The 12,663-nt window shown below is 52.6% G+C and overlaps 23 non-coding genes and 2 pseudogenes across 23 annotated transcripts; all 25 read left to right on the forward strand.

The window, feature by feature from the left end:
* Window positions 1-124: 124 nt before the first annotated feature.
* On the forward strand, window positions 125-297 carry LOC146373105 (U2 spliceosomal RNA; annotated as a pseudogene).
* A 243-nt stretch (window positions 298-540) lies between these two features.
* LOC146373106 (U5 spliceosomal RNA) lies at window positions 541-653 on the forward strand. Its single transcript, XR_014802436.1, has one exon. It is a non-coding gene; the product is annotated as a U5 spliceosomal RNA (small nuclear RNA).
* A 194-nt stretch (window positions 654-847) lies between these two features.
* On the forward strand, window positions 848-1,038 carry LOC146373107 (U2 spliceosomal RNA). The gene has a single exon (XR_014802558.1). It is a non-coding gene; the product is annotated as a U2 spliceosomal RNA (small nuclear RNA).
* A 243-nt stretch (window positions 1,039-1,281) lies between these two features.
* Window positions 1,282-1,394, forward strand: LOC146373108 (U5 spliceosomal RNA). Its single transcript, XR_014802482.1, has one exon. It is a non-coding gene; the product is annotated as a U5 spliceosomal RNA (small nuclear RNA).
* A 194-nt stretch (window positions 1,395-1,588) lies between these two features.
* LOC146373109 (U2 spliceosomal RNA) lies at window positions 1,589-1,779 on the forward strand. The gene has a single exon (XR_014802487.1). It is a non-coding gene; the product is annotated as a U2 spliceosomal RNA (small nuclear RNA).
* Window positions 1,780-2,027: 248 nt separating this feature from the next.
* LOC146373110 (U5 spliceosomal RNA) lies at window positions 2,028-2,140 on the forward strand. The gene has a single exon (XR_014802353.1). It is a non-coding gene; the product is annotated as a U5 spliceosomal RNA (small nuclear RNA).
* Window positions 2,141-2,334: 194 nt separating this feature from the next.
* Window positions 2,335-2,525, forward strand: LOC146373111 (U2 spliceosomal RNA). Its single transcript, XR_014802488.1, has one exon. It is a non-coding gene; the product is annotated as a U2 spliceosomal RNA (small nuclear RNA).
* A 248-nt stretch (window positions 2,526-2,773) lies between these two features.
* On the forward strand, window positions 2,774-2,886 carry LOC146373112 (U5 spliceosomal RNA). The gene has a single exon (XR_014802429.1). It is a non-coding gene; the product is annotated as a U5 spliceosomal RNA (small nuclear RNA).
* A 194-nt stretch (window positions 2,887-3,080) lies between these two features.
* Window positions 3,081-3,271, forward strand: LOC146373113 (U2 spliceosomal RNA). The gene has a single exon (XR_014802446.1). It is a non-coding gene; the product is annotated as a U2 spliceosomal RNA (small nuclear RNA).
* Window positions 3,272-3,519: 248 nt separating this feature from the next.
* Window positions 3,520-3,632, forward strand: LOC146373114 (U5 spliceosomal RNA). The gene has a single exon (XR_014802405.1). It is a non-coding gene; the product is annotated as a U5 spliceosomal RNA (small nuclear RNA).
* A 194-nt stretch (window positions 3,633-3,826) lies between these two features.
* Window positions 3,827-4,017, forward strand: LOC146373115 (U2 spliceosomal RNA). Its single transcript, XR_014802546.1, has one exon. It is a non-coding gene; the product is annotated as a U2 spliceosomal RNA (small nuclear RNA).
* A 243-nt stretch (window positions 4,018-4,260) lies between these two features.
* LOC146373116 (U5 spliceosomal RNA) lies at window positions 4,261-4,373 on the forward strand. Its single transcript, XR_014802355.1, has one exon. It is a non-coding gene; the product is annotated as a U5 spliceosomal RNA (small nuclear RNA).
* Window positions 4,374-4,567: 194 nt separating this feature from the next.
* On the forward strand, window positions 4,568-4,758 carry LOC146373117 (U2 spliceosomal RNA). The gene has a single exon (XR_014802447.1). It is a non-coding gene; the product is annotated as a U2 spliceosomal RNA (small nuclear RNA).
* A 248-nt stretch (window positions 4,759-5,006) lies between these two features.
* LOC146373118 (U5 spliceosomal RNA) lies at window positions 5,007-5,119 on the forward strand. The gene has a single exon (XR_014802406.1). It is a non-coding gene; the product is annotated as a U5 spliceosomal RNA (small nuclear RNA).
* Window positions 5,120-5,313: 194 nt separating this feature from the next.
* Window positions 5,314-5,504, forward strand: LOC146373119 (U2 spliceosomal RNA). Its single transcript, XR_014802547.1, has one exon. It is a non-coding gene; the product is annotated as a U2 spliceosomal RNA (small nuclear RNA).
* Window positions 5,505-5,747: 243 nt separating this feature from the next.
* On the forward strand, window positions 5,748-5,860 carry LOC146373120 (U5 spliceosomal RNA). Its single transcript, XR_014802356.1, has one exon. It is a non-coding gene; the product is annotated as a U5 spliceosomal RNA (small nuclear RNA).
* A 194-nt stretch (window positions 5,861-6,054) lies between these two features.
* On the forward strand, window positions 6,055-6,245 carry LOC146373121 (U2 spliceosomal RNA). The gene has a single exon (XR_014802489.1). It is a non-coding gene; the product is annotated as a U2 spliceosomal RNA (small nuclear RNA).
* A 243-nt stretch (window positions 6,246-6,488) lies between these two features.
* Window positions 6,489-6,601, forward strand: LOC146373122 (U5 spliceosomal RNA). Its single transcript, XR_014802357.1, has one exon. It is a non-coding gene; the product is annotated as a U5 spliceosomal RNA (small nuclear RNA).
* A 194-nt stretch (window positions 6,602-6,795) lies between these two features.
* Window positions 6,796-6,986, forward strand: LOC146373123 (U2 spliceosomal RNA). The gene has a single exon (XR_014802448.1). It is a non-coding gene; the product is annotated as a U2 spliceosomal RNA (small nuclear RNA).
* A 248-nt stretch (window positions 6,987-7,234) lies between these two features.
* On the forward strand, window positions 7,235-7,347 carry LOC146373124 (U5 spliceosomal RNA). The gene has a single exon (XR_014802407.1). It is a non-coding gene; the product is annotated as a U5 spliceosomal RNA (small nuclear RNA).
* Window positions 7,348-7,541: 194 nt separating this feature from the next.
* Window positions 7,542-7,732, forward strand: LOC146373125 (U2 spliceosomal RNA). Its single transcript, XR_014802548.1, has one exon. It is a non-coding gene; the product is annotated as a U2 spliceosomal RNA (small nuclear RNA).
* A 243-nt stretch (window positions 7,733-7,975) lies between these two features.
* On the forward strand, window positions 7,976-8,088 carry LOC146373126 (U5 spliceosomal RNA). The gene has a single exon (XR_014802358.1). It is a non-coding gene; the product is annotated as a U5 spliceosomal RNA (small nuclear RNA).
* Window positions 8,089-8,282: 194 nt separating this feature from the next.
* Window positions 8,283-8,473, forward strand: LOC146373127 (U2 spliceosomal RNA). Its single transcript, XR_014802450.1, has one exon. It is a non-coding gene; the product is annotated as a U2 spliceosomal RNA (small nuclear RNA).
* Window positions 8,474-8,721: 248 nt separating this feature from the next.
* On the forward strand, window positions 8,722-8,834 carry LOC146373128 (U5 spliceosomal RNA). The gene has a single exon (XR_014802408.1). It is a non-coding gene; the product is annotated as a U5 spliceosomal RNA (small nuclear RNA).
* A 194-nt stretch (window positions 8,835-9,028) lies between these two features.
* Window positions 9,029-9,128, forward strand: LOC146373129 (U2 spliceosomal RNA; annotated as a pseudogene).
* Window positions 9,129-12,663: the final 3,535 nt, after the last annotated feature.

Raw genomic sequence — 12,663 nt, forward strand, 5'->3', positions numbered from 1 at the left:
AGGCACATCGCTCCTGCACAGGCCCCCTTTTTTAAAAAACAAAGCAATTTTTGAAACTAGGCAGAAATTGAATTTTATGAGATGACTGTGTTTGGTTATTTATGTTTGAGTGCCAATAAAAAAAAAAACTTTTCGAAAGAAAAATCTGTTCTTATCAGTTTAATATCTGATACGCCCCCGATTCGGGGGCAACGTATTAAACGCATTTTTAGAACAGGGAGCCGAATAAGGGGCTCGCTCCGTTCGCTCCGCGCATCGACCCGGTATTGCAGCGCCTCCGGGAACGGTGCCCCCTTTGCTGACTTTGTGCAAAAGCAAGAAAGCCAAACAAAGTAAGGTCTGCCAAGCCAAGAGCCAGAAAGCAGCCTGAAGCCGCGAACGTGCTCCTCTCCAGTCACCCCTCTCCTGTCAAAGTGGAACTCTGGAGCAGAGCAGGCGGGGCCTGAGATCTGCCCCTTCAGCCAAGCAAACAGGGCCTACCGTGACGCCGGAAGCCGGGACGAGGAGTCACTGCGGCTTCCTGCGAGGCCAAAGAAACACACACTCTGGCTTCTCTTCAAAACGTACAAGTCTTTCGCCTTTCACTAAAGACTTCCGTGGAGCGTGAGGCTAAGGAGTTGCACCTATTTTTGGCAGGGTCTGCCGTCTGGCTGGGCCCTCTCCTCGTTGTTCAAAAGAAGAAATAGACGAAAGCGCGCAGTTCCAGGGAGCTCCGCAGGCCTCTGAGGTACTGTGGGTGGGCGGAGATTTGAAGCGGTTCCCTCCCTGTGAGCCAAGTGAAAGAGCGCACCGTCACAAGCGAGAAGTGTCCCGAGAAGGCGGCTCAGCCAGGAACCTGCAGGAGGCCATCGCTTCTCGGCCTTTTGGCTAAGATCAAGTGTAGTATCTGTTCTTATCAGTTTAATATCTGATACGCCCGCGATTCGGGGGCAACGTATTAAACGCATTTTTAGAACAGGGAGCCGAATAAGGGGCTCGCTCCGTTCGCTCCACGCATCGACCCGGTATTGCAGCGCCTCCGGGAACGGTGCCCCCTTTGCTGACTTTGTGCAAAAGCAAGAAAGCCAAACAAAGTAAGGTCTGCCAAGCATAGAGCCAGAAAGCAGCCTGAAGCCGCGAACGTGCTCCTCTCCAGTCACCCCTCTCCTGTCAAAGTGGAACTCTGGAGCAGAGCAGGCGGGGCCTGAGATCTGCCCCTTCAGCCAAGAAAACAGGGCCTACCGTGACGCCGGAAGCCGGGACGAGGAGTCACTGCGGCTTCCTGCGAGGCCAAAGAAACACACACTCTGGCTTCTCTTCAAAACGTACAAGTCTTTCGCCTTTTACTAAAGACTTCCGTGGAGAGTGAAGCTAAGGAGTTGCACCTATTTTTGGCAGGGTCTGCCGTCTGGCTGGGCCCTCTCCTCGTTGTTCAAAAGAAGAAATAGAAGAAAGCGCGCAGTTCCAGGGAGCTCCGCAGGCCTCTGAGGTACTGTGGGTGGGCGGAGATTTGAAGCGGTTCCCTCCCTGTGAGCCAAGTGAAAGAGCGCACCGTCACAAGCGAGAAGTGTCCCGAGAAGGCGGCTCAGCCAGGAACCTGCAGGAGGCCATCGCTTCTCGGCCTTTTGGCTAAGATCAAGTGTAGTATCTGTTCTTATCAGTTTAATATCTGATACGCCCCCGATTCGGGGGCAACGTATTAAACGCATTTTTAGAACAGGGAGCCGAATAAGGGGCTCGCTCCGTTCGCTCCACGCATCGACCCGGTATTGCAGCGCCTCCGGGAACGGTGCCCCCTTTGCTGACTTTGTGCAAAAGCAAGAAAGCCAAACAAAGTAAGGTCTGCCAAGCCAAGAGCCAGAAAGCAGCCTGAAGCCGCGAACGTGCTCCTCTCCAGTCACCCCTCTCCTGTCAAAGTGGAACTCTGGAGCGGAGCGGAGCAGGCGGGGCCTGAGATCTGCCCCTTCAGCCAAGCAAACAGGGCCTACCGTGACGCCGGAAGCCGGGACGAGGAGTCTCTGCGGCTTCCTGCGAGGCCAAAGAAACACACACTCTGGCTTCTCTTCAAAACGTACAAGTCTTTCGCCTTTTACTAAAGACTTCCGTGGAGAGTGAGGCTAAGGAGTTGCACCTATTTTTGGCAGGGTCTGCCGTCTGGCTGGGCCCTCTCCTCGTTGTTCAAAAGAAGAAATAGAAGAAAGCGCGCAGTTCCAGGGAGCTCCGCAGGCCTCTGAGGTACTGTGGGTGGGCGGAGATTTGAAGCGGTTCCCTCCCTGTGAGCCAAGTGAAAGAGCGCACCGTCACAAGCGAGAAGTGTCCCGAGAAGGCGGCTCAGCCAGGAACCTGCAGGAGGCCATCGCTTCTCGGCCTTTTGGCTAAGATCAAGTGTAGTATCTGTTCTTATCAGTTTAATATCTGATACGCCCCCGATTCGGGGGCAACGTATTAAACGCATTTTTAGAACAGGGAGCCGAATAAGGGGCTCGCTCCGTTCGCTCCACGCATCGACCCGGTATTGCAGCGCCTCCGGGAACGGTGCCCCCTTTGCTGACTTTGTGCAAAAGCAAGAAAGCCAAACAAAGTAAGGTCTGCCAAGCCAAGAGCCAGAAAGCAGCCTGAAGCCGCGAACGTGCTCCTCTCCAGTCACCCCTCTCCTGTCAAAGTGGAACTCTGGAGCGCAGCGGAGCAGGCGGGGCCTGAGATCTGCCCCTTCAGCCAAGCAAACAGGGCCTACCGTGACGCCGGAAGCCGGGACGAGGAGTCACTGCGGCTTCCCGCGAGGCCAAAGAAACACACACTCTGGCTTCTCTTCAAAATGTAGAAGTCTTTCGCCTTTTACTAAAGACTTCCGTGGAGAGTGAGGCTAAGGAGTTGCACCTATTTTTGGCAGGGTCTGCCGTCTGGCTGGGCCCTCTCCTCGTTGTTCAAAAGAAGAAATAGAAGAAAGCGCGCAGTTCCAGGGAGCTCCGCAGGCCTCTGAGGTACTGTGGGTGGGCGGAGATTTGAAGCGGTTCCCTCCCTGTGAGCCAAGTGAAAGAGCGCACCGTCACAAGCGAGAAGTGTCCCGAGAAGGCGGCTCAGCCAGGAACCTGCAGGAGGCCATCGCTTCTCGGCCTTTTGGCTAAGATCAAGTGTAGTATCTGTTCTTATCAGTTTAATATCTGATACGCCCCCGATTCGGGGGCAACGTATTAAACGCGTTTTTAGAACAGGGAGCCGAATAAGGGGCTTGCTCCGTTCGCTCCACGCATCGACCCGGTATTGCAGCGCCTCCGGGAACGGTGCCCCCTTTGCTGACTTTGTGCAAAAGCAAGAAAGCCAAACAAAGTAAGGTCTGCCAAGCCAAGAGCCAGAAAGCAGCCTGAAGCCGCGAACGTGCTCCTCTCCAGTCACCCCTCTCCTGTCAAAGTGGAACTCTGGAGCGGAGCGGAGCAGGCGGGGCCTGAGATCTGCCCCTTCAGCCAAGCAAACAGGGCCTACCGTGACGCCGGAAGCCGGGACGAGGAGTCACTGCGGCTTCCCGCGAGGCCAAAGAAACACACACTCTGGCTTCTCTTCAAAATGTACAAGTCTTTCGCCTTTTACTAAAGACTTCCGTGGAGAGTGAGGCTAAGGAGTTGCACCTATTTTTGGCAGGGTCTGCCGTCTGGCTGGGCCCTCTCCTCGTTGTTCAAAAGAAGAAATAGAAGAAAGCGCGCAGTTCCAGGGAGCTCCGCAGGCCTCTGAGGTACTGTGGGTGGGCGGAGATTTGAAGCGGTTCCCTCCCTGTGAGCCAAGTGAAAGAGCGCACCGTCACAAGCGAGAAGTGTCCCGAGAAGGCGGCTCAGCCAGGAACCTGCAGGAGGCCATCGCTTCTCGGCCTTTTGGCTAAGATCAAGTGTAGTATCTGTTCTCATCAGTTTAATATCTGATACGCCCCCGATTCGGGGGCAACGTATTAAACGCATTTTTAGAACAGGGAGCCGAATAAGGGGCTCGCTCCGTTCGCTCCACGCATCGACCCGGTATTGCAGCGCCTCCGGGAACGGTGCCCCCTTTGCTGACTTTGTGCAAAAGCAAGAAAGCCAAACAAAGTAAGGTCTGCCAAGCCAAGAGCCAGAAAGCAGCCTGAAGCCGCGAACGTGCTCCTCTCCAGTCACCCCTCTCCTGTCAAAGTGGAACTCTGGAGCGGAGCAGGCGGGGCCTGAGATCTGCCCCTTCAGCCAAGCAAACAGGGCCTACCGTGACGCCGGAAGCCGGGACGAGGAGTCACTGCGGCTTCCTGCGAGGCCAAAGAAACACACACTCTGGCTTCTCTTCAAAACGTACAAGTCTTTCGCCTTTTACTAAAGACTTCCGTGGAGAGTGAGGCTAAGGAGTTGCACCTATTTTTGGCAGGGTCTGCCGTCTGGCTGGGCCCTCTCCTCGTTGTTCAAAAGAAGAAATAGAAGAAAGCGCGCAGTTCCAGGGAGCTCCGCAGGCCTCTGAGGTACTGTGGGTGGGCGGAGATTTGAAGCGGTTCCCTCCCTGTGAGCCAAGTGAAAGAGCGCACCGTCACAAGCGAGAAGTGTCCCGAGAAGGCGGCTCAGCCAGGAACCTGCAGGAGGCCATCGCTTCTCGGCCTTTTGGCTAAGATCAAGTGTAGTATCTGTTCTTATCAGTTTAATATCTGATACGCCCCCGATTCGGGGGCAACGTATTAAACGCGTTTTTAGAACAGGGAGCCGAATAAGGGGCTTGCTCCGTTCGCTCCACGCATCGACCCGGTATTGCAGCGCCTCCGGGAACGGTGCCCCCTTTGCTGACTTTGTGCAAAAGCAAGAAAGCCAAACAAAGTAAGGTCTGCCAAGCCAAGAGCCAGAAAGCAGCCTGAAGCCGCGAACGTGCTCCTCTCCAGTCACCCCTCTCCTGTCAAAGTGGAACTCTGGAGCGGAGCGGAGCAGGCGGGGCCTGAGATCTGCCCCTTCAGCCAAGCAAACAGGGCCTACCGTGACGCCGGAAGCCGGGACGAGGAGTCACTGCGGCTTCCCGCGAGGCCAAAGAAACACACACTCTGGCTTCTCTTCAAAATGTACAAGTCTTTCGCCTTTTACTAAAGACTTCCGTGGAGAGTGAGGCTAAGGAGTTGCACCTATTTTTGGCAGGGTCTGCCGTCTGGCTGGGCCCTCTCCTCGTTGTTCAAAAGAAGAAATAGAAGAAAGCGCGCAGTTCCAGGGAGCTCCGCAGGCCTCTGAGGTACTGTGGGTGGGCGGAGATTTGAAGCGGTTCCCTCCCTGTGAGCCAAGTGAAAGAGCGCACCGTCACAAGCGAGAAGTGTCCCGAGAAGGCGGCTCAGCCAGGAACCTGCAGGAGGCCATCGCTTCTCGGCCTTTTGGCTAAGATCAAGTGTAGTATCTGTTCTCATCAGTTTAATATCTGATACGCCCCCGATTCGGGGGCAACGTATTAAACGCATTTTTAGAACAGGGAGCCGAATAAGGGGCTCGCTCCGTTCGCTCCACGCATCGACCCGGTATTGCAGCGCCTCCGGGAACGGTGCCCCCTTTGCTGACTTTGTGCAAAAGCAAGAAAGCCAAACAAAGTAAGGTCTGCCAAGCCAAGAGCCAGAAAGCAGCCTGAAGCCGCGAACGTGCTCCTCTCCAGTCACCCCTCTCCTGTCAAAGTGGAACTCTGGAGCGGAGCAGGCGGGGCCTGAGATCTGCCCCTTCAGCCAAGCAAACAGGGCCTACCGTGACGCCGGAAGCCGGGACGAGGAGTCACTGCGGCTTCCTGCGAGGCCAAAGAAACACACACTCTGGCTTCTCTTCAAAACGTACAAGTCTTTCGCCTTTTACTAAAGACTTCCGTGGAGAGTGAGGCTAAGGAGTTGCACCTATTTTTGGCAGGGTCTGCCGTCTGGCTGGGCCCTCTCCTCGTTGTTCAAAAGAAGAAATAGAAGAAAGCGCGCAGTTCCAGGGAGCTCCGCAGGCCTCTGAGGTACTGTGGGTGGGCGGAGATTTGAAGCGGTTCCCTCCCTGTGAGCCAAGTGAAAGAGCGCACCGTCACAAGCGAGAAGTGTCCCGAGAAGGCGGCTCAGCCAGGAACCTGCAGGAGGCCATCGCTTCTCGGCCTTTTGGCTAAGATCAAGTGTAGTATCTGTTCTTATCAGTTTAATATCTGATACGCCCCCGATTCGGGGGCAACGTATTAAACGCATTTTTAGAACAGGGAGCCGAATAAGGGGCTCGCTCCGTTCGCTCCACGCATCGACCCGGTATTGCAGCGCCTCCGGGAACGGTGCCCCCTTTGCTGACTTTGTGCAAAAGCAAGAAAGCCAAACAAAGTAAGGTCTGCCAAGCCAAGAGCCAGAAAGCAGCCTGAAGCCGCGAACGTGCTCCTCTCCAGTCACCCCTCTCCTGTCAAAGTGGAACTCTGGAGCAGAGCAGGCGGGGCCTGAGATCTGCCCCTTCAGCCAAGCAAACAGGGCCTACCGTGACGCCGGAAGCCGGGACGAGGAGTCACTGCGGCTTCCTGCGAGGCCAAAGAAACACACACTCTGGCTTCTCTTCAAAACGTACAAGTCTTTCGCCTTTTACTAAAGACTTCCGTGGAGAGTGAGGCTAAGGAGTTGCACCTATTTTTGGCAGGGTCTGCCGTCTGGCTGGGCCCTCTCCTCGTTGTTCAAAAGAAGAAATAGAAGAAAGCGCGCAGTTCCAGGGAGCTCCGCAGGCCTCTGAGGTACTGTGGGTGGGCGGAGATTTGAAGCGGTTCCCTCCCTGTGAGCCAAGTGAAAGAGCGCACCGTCACAAGCGAGAAGTGTCCCGAGAAGGCGGCTCAGCCAGGAACCTGCAGGAGGCCATCGCTTCTCGGCCTTTTGGCTAAGATCAAGTGTAGTATCTGTTCTTATCAGTTTAATATCTGATACGCCCCCGATTCGGGGGCAACGTATTAAACGCGTTTTTAGAACAGGGAGCCGAATAAGGGGCTTGCTCCGTTCGCTCCACGCATCGACCCGGTATTGCAGCGCCTCCGGGAACGGTGCCCCCTTTGCTGACTTTGTGCAAAAGCAAGAAAGCCAAACAAAGTAAGGTCTGCCAAGCCAAGAGCCAGAAAGCAGCCTGAAGCCGCGAACGTGCTCCTCTCCAGTCACCCCTCTCCTGTCAAAGTGGAACTCTGGAGCGGAGCGGAGCAGGCGGGGCCTGAGATCTGCCCCTTCAGCCAAGCAAACAGGGCCTACCGTGACGCCGGAAGCCGGGACGAGGAGTCACTGCGGCTTCCCGCGAGGCCAAAGAAACACACACTCTGGCTTCTCTTCAAAATGTACAAGTCTTTCGCCTTTTACTAAAGACTTCCGTGGAGAGTGAGGCTAAGGAGTTGCACCTATTTTTGGCAGGGTCTGCCGTCTGGCTGGGCCCTCTCCTCGTTGTTCAAAAGAAGAAATAGAAGAAAGCGCGCAGTTCCAGGGAGCTCCGCAGGCCTCTGAGGTACTGTGGGTGGGCGGAGATTTGAAGCGGTTCCCTCCCTGTGAGCCAAGTGAAAGAGCGCACCGTCACAAGCGAGAAGTGTCCCGAGAAGGCGGCTCAGCCAGGAACCTGCAGGAGGCCATCGCTTCTCGGCCTTTTGGCTAAGATCAAGTGTAGTATCTGTTCTCATCAGTTTAATATCTGATACGCCCCCGATTCGGGGGCAACGTATTAAACGCATTTTTAGAACAGGGAGCCGAATAAGGGGCTCGCTCCGTTCGCTCCACGCATCGACCCGGTATTGCAGCGCCTCCGGGAACGGTGCCCCCTTTGCTGACTTTGTGCAAAAGCAAGAAAGCCAAACAAAGTAAGGTCTGCCAAGCCAAGAGCCAGAAAGCAGCCTGAAGCCGCGAACGTGCTCCTCTCCAGTCACCCCTCTCCTGTCAAAGTGGAACTCTGGAGCGGAGCAGGCGGGGCCTGAGATCTGCCCCTTCAGCCAAGCAAACAGGGCCTACCGTGACGCCGGAAGCCGGGACGAGGAGTCACTGCGGCTTCCTGCGAGGCCAAAGAAACACACACTCTGGCTTCTCTTCAAAACGTACAAGTCTTTCGCCTTTTACTAAAGACTTCCGTGGAGAGTGAGGCTAAGGAGTTGCACCTATTTTTGGCAGGGTCTGCCGTCTGGCTGGGCCCTCTCCTCGTTGTTCAAAAGAAGAAATAGAAGAAAGCGCGCAGTTCCAGGGAGCTCCGCAGGCCTCTGAGGTACTGTGGGTGGGCGGAGATTTGAAGCGGTTCCCTCCCTGTGAGCCAAGTGAAAGAGCGCACCGTCACAAGCGAGAAGTGTCCCGAGAAGGCGGCTCAGCCAGGAACCTGCAGGAGGCCATCGCTTCTCGGCCTTTTGGCTAAGATCAAGTGTAGTATCTGTTCTTATCAGTTTAATATCTGATACGCCCCCGATTCGGGGGCAACGTATTAAACGCGTTTTTAGAACAGGGAGCCGAATAAGGGGCTTGCTCCGTTCGCTCCACGCATCGACCCGGTATTGCAGCGCCTCCGGGAACGGTGCCCCCTTTGCTGACTTTGTGCAAAAGCAAGAAAGCCAAACAAAGTAAGGTCTGCCAAGCCAAGAGCCAGAAAGCAGCCTGAAGCCGCGAACGTGCTCCTCTCCAGTCACCCCTCTCCTGTCAAAGTGGAACTCTGGAGCGGAGCGGAGCAGGCGGGGCCTGAGATCTGCCCCTTCAGCCAAGCAAACAGGGCCTACCGTGACGCCGGAAGCCGGGACGAGGAGTCACTGCGGCTTCCCGCGAGGCCAAAGAAACACACACTCTGGCTTCTCTTCAAAATGTACAAGTCTTTCGCCTTTTACTAAAGACTTCCGTGGAGAGTGAGGCTAAGGAGTTGCACCTATTTTTGGCAGGGTCTGCCGTCTGGCTGGGCCCTCTCCTCGTTGTTCAAAAGAAGAAATAGAAGAAAGCGCGCAGTTCCAGGGAGCTCCGCAGGCCTCTGAGGTACTGTGGGTGGGCGGAGATTTGAAGCGGTTCCCTCCCTGTGAGCCAAGTGAAAGAGCGCACCGTCACAAGCGAGAAGTGTCCCGAGAAGGCGGCTCAGCCAGGAACCTGCAGGAGGCCATCGCTTCTCGGCCTTTTGGCTAAGATCAAGTGTAGTATCTGTTCTTATCGAGAAGCAATATGGCGACTGCGTCGGCCAGTTATGGAGAAGAGACGGACAGAAGGAGTGGAATGAAGAATACATTACGTTTTGATCTGATCGACAAAGACGCTGCTTTCCAGGATCGGATAACTTTTGGGAGAAGAATCCTCTTTGATGCTCTCAACATACAGCCAGAAGAGATCTATTGCCTACAACAGAGCACAGCTAAGAAATATTATGACGTGACGCTAACTACCACAGAGAGAGCGGAGGACGCGAGACGGAAAGCCAACACAGCGGTAAGCGAAGACCTAAAAAGATACGCGGTGACCCCACTGTACAGAAGTGATTACAGAATCTTAACTGTACACATGTACAATCCGTGGGTATCGGAAGAGACGATAAGGTGCTTCCTGGAAAGGCACGTCAAAGTGTTTCCAGGGGTAAGAATGATAAAAGATGGATTAAGTATATGGACAGGCAAGAGACAATTCCGGATAAAATTACAAGAAGACTTAAACAGCGAGGACGGTTTCCGACACCCGCCTGCGGTTTTCTCTATCGGTGCCGATAGAGGATTTCTTATTTATGCGGGCCAACCCTTGAGTTGTAGGAAATGTGGTGGCAAAGGACATGACGTTGAGCACTGCGACCAGGTGAGGTGCCGAAGCTGTAATGGCATGGGCCACAGTACAAGAGATTGCACAGAACCAAAGAGGTGCCACTTATGCGGGTCTGAAGAACACATGGCACGAGATTGCATGAAGCCCAGACCCTATGCGGCGGTAGTAAAGGGTTTTCTGGGGCAAGAAAAGGATAGCAGGAATGAAGCTGCGAGAGCACCTGTGGTGGATTTGGAATCACGGACAGGTGAAGAGAATAAGACTGATGAGACAGAGGAGGAGGTAGAGAAGAGGACGAAGGGCCCCCTACTGGAGGCTGAGGGGAGCAACGTGGATGGAGGGAAAGGAAAGGGTGAGGACATAGAGTCCGCAGAGCAGCCGTGGAAAGTGGTTAAGAGAACAGGGAGGAAGACTGCAAAAAGAAGGAGGAGATGGGACTCGACCACTACCCCGGAGGGGGGAGATGGGAAAGAGGTAGGTGCGGAGCCTTCGACCAGCGAGGCGGAAGGGCACGCACCGAAAGGGACCCAAACTGAGTGCATGCACACTCCTTTGAGCGCTACGATGAGCGAAAACGAAACGGAAGATGGAAGTGAGACCGAAGGTGTTTTGGATAAATTTACAATACAATCATTATTTTCCCAAGAAAGCTTGGGGATGCAGTCTACACCATGAACGGCAAAGCAGAGGGAAAGAAGGGCTGTGCTCACTCTTACTTTGTGGCGCAAGCTCCTCTGGCCCCGCGGGGTGCTATATCCTGTGAACTTATGCCACTGTTTGGGTCAGCGAGTAAGTTTTTGGAAACTGGTCTTTCCTTGATCCTCTTATAAGCCGAATGGGTGAAATTAAAATAATGTCTATAAATGTTAGAGGATTGAGGAATTTCTGGAAAAGGAGAGCGGTATATGAATTTTTGACAGTGTGTGATTTCGATATATGCATGGTTCAGGAAGCACACTTAAGAGATGAAGGCGACGTACTCCTTTTCACCGAGGAGTGGGGAGGAGGTGAAGCAGTATGGAGTGTGGGGAGTGTATACGGATCAGGGGTGGGAGTCCTGCGCGGGAGGAAAAGTATCAAAATTATAGACACCTTTTCTGTAATTCAAGGCAGAGTATTGGTGGTGGACATCAAGAAAGCTGGACTTCACTGTCGCGCGGTCAATATTTATGCACATGCAGAACCACGGGCCCGCAGAGAACTATTCGCTGGGCTGGACATTTGCTTTATGACAAGTAAGGTGACCATTGTGGGAGGAGACTTAAACTGCTCACTTGATAAGGATGGTGGATCGCCTTTGCTTAGAGATTTTATGACTAAGTATAGACTGGTGGATACGATGGGAAAGATATTAGGCAAACGGGTTGGTCACACATGGGAAAATAGTCGGGGAATGAAGAGCAGATTGGATTATATATTGGTAGGAGATAAGGAAAAGGTAACAGGAGGGGGGACAATTTCTGCCCCCTTCACAGATCACAAAGCAATTTGGGCAACGGTAAGTTTTGGAGAAGCAACTTTTGGTAAGGCTTATTGGAAATTGAACAATGATATTCTGACAGAACATGAGTATAGGGAAAGATTTAGAGGAATTTTCGGAAATTGGGTGGATTTGAAAGGTTTGTACGAAAACAGAGGGAGGTGGTGGGAAGAAACGAAAAAGAAAATAAAAATTTTTTCAATTGCTTATAGTACACAGAGAGCGCAGGCTTCTAAAGAGGGTTTTAAGAAGCTTCAGGAAAAGATTGCAGGGATAGAAGCTCAGAGGAATAAGGAAAAAAATTGGGAAGAGAGCGAGGAACTGAATATATTATTAAAGGAACAGGAGGTCTTGTTTCAGGAGAGGGCGAAAACAAGAATGTTTAAATTTATGCAGGAGGAGTATATGCAACAGGAGAAGTGCTCGGCCTATTTTTTTGCTCAAATGAAAAAGAGAGAGGAAAAAGGGGCAATTATGGAACTGGAAAGGGAAGGGAAATCGGTTACTGGACGGGACAATATTTTGAAGATGGTAGAGGAGTACTACAGTTCATTGTTTGGTGTGGAAGAAGTAGATAGAGGGGCTCAAGAAATGGTTTTGGGTTTTCTGAAAGAGAGGTTACCAGAGGACGCAAGGAAGCTTCTGGAAAGGAGCATAACAAACCACGAACTATACGAGGCGATAAAGACAATGAAGAATAACAAGGTACCTGGGATAGATGGACTCACAAAGGAGTTTTACATCACCTTTTGGGATCTCATCGGAGACCACTTGTTGGAGGTATTTGATGAAATGTGTGAAACGGGTGGAATGCCAAAGAGTATGAGGACGGGTGTGATAAGTTTACTACATAAGAAAGGTTCACCTGCTGCGCTTTCAAATTATAGGCCTCTTTCAATGGTCTGTGTGGACTACAAAATTTTGAGTCGAACTCTAGCAAGACGCCTGGCCCGAGTCTTGCCTGCTATTATTAATGCAGACCAGACATGTGGGGTAAAGGGCAGGCAGATTGGTTGGAACTTACAACTACATAGAGATGTGCTTACATATATCGAAGAGAGGAACTTGACAACAATATGCGTAACACTTGATCAGGAAAAAGCTTTTGATAGGGTCAATCATGATTTCTTATGGAGGGTGATGAGAACTTTTGATATAGGAGGAAAATTTTTGAATTGGATAAGTATGATGTATACTGACATAATCTGCAAGATAAAGATAAATGGACACTTAACAGAGGAAGTACAACAAACGAGAGGGCTACGGCAGGGCTGCCCCCTGTCCGCCCTACTCTATGTTATATATGTAGAACCTTTAGCATGTGCAATAAGAGGAAACGAGAAAATTAGAGGAGTGCCCTTGCCAGGGGGGGAGGTGTTGAAGATCTCCCAGTACGCTGACGACATAGTTCTTTACTTGGAAGATGATGGAAGTGTGAGGGAGATGATGCGAACAATACAGACCTTTGAGAGCGCTGCGGGGTCAAAGGTCAATAAGGAGAAATCAAAAT

Source organism: Perissodus microlepis, chromosome 14 (genome assembly GCF_051167445.1).
Source record: "Perissodus microlepis isolate ML-2025 ecotype Zambia chromosome 14, ASM5116744v1, whole genome shotgun sequence".
In the NCBI taxonomy this organism is placed as follows: domain Eukaryota; kingdom Metazoa; phylum Chordata; class Actinopteri; order Cichliformes; family Cichlidae; genus Perissodus; species Perissodus microlepis.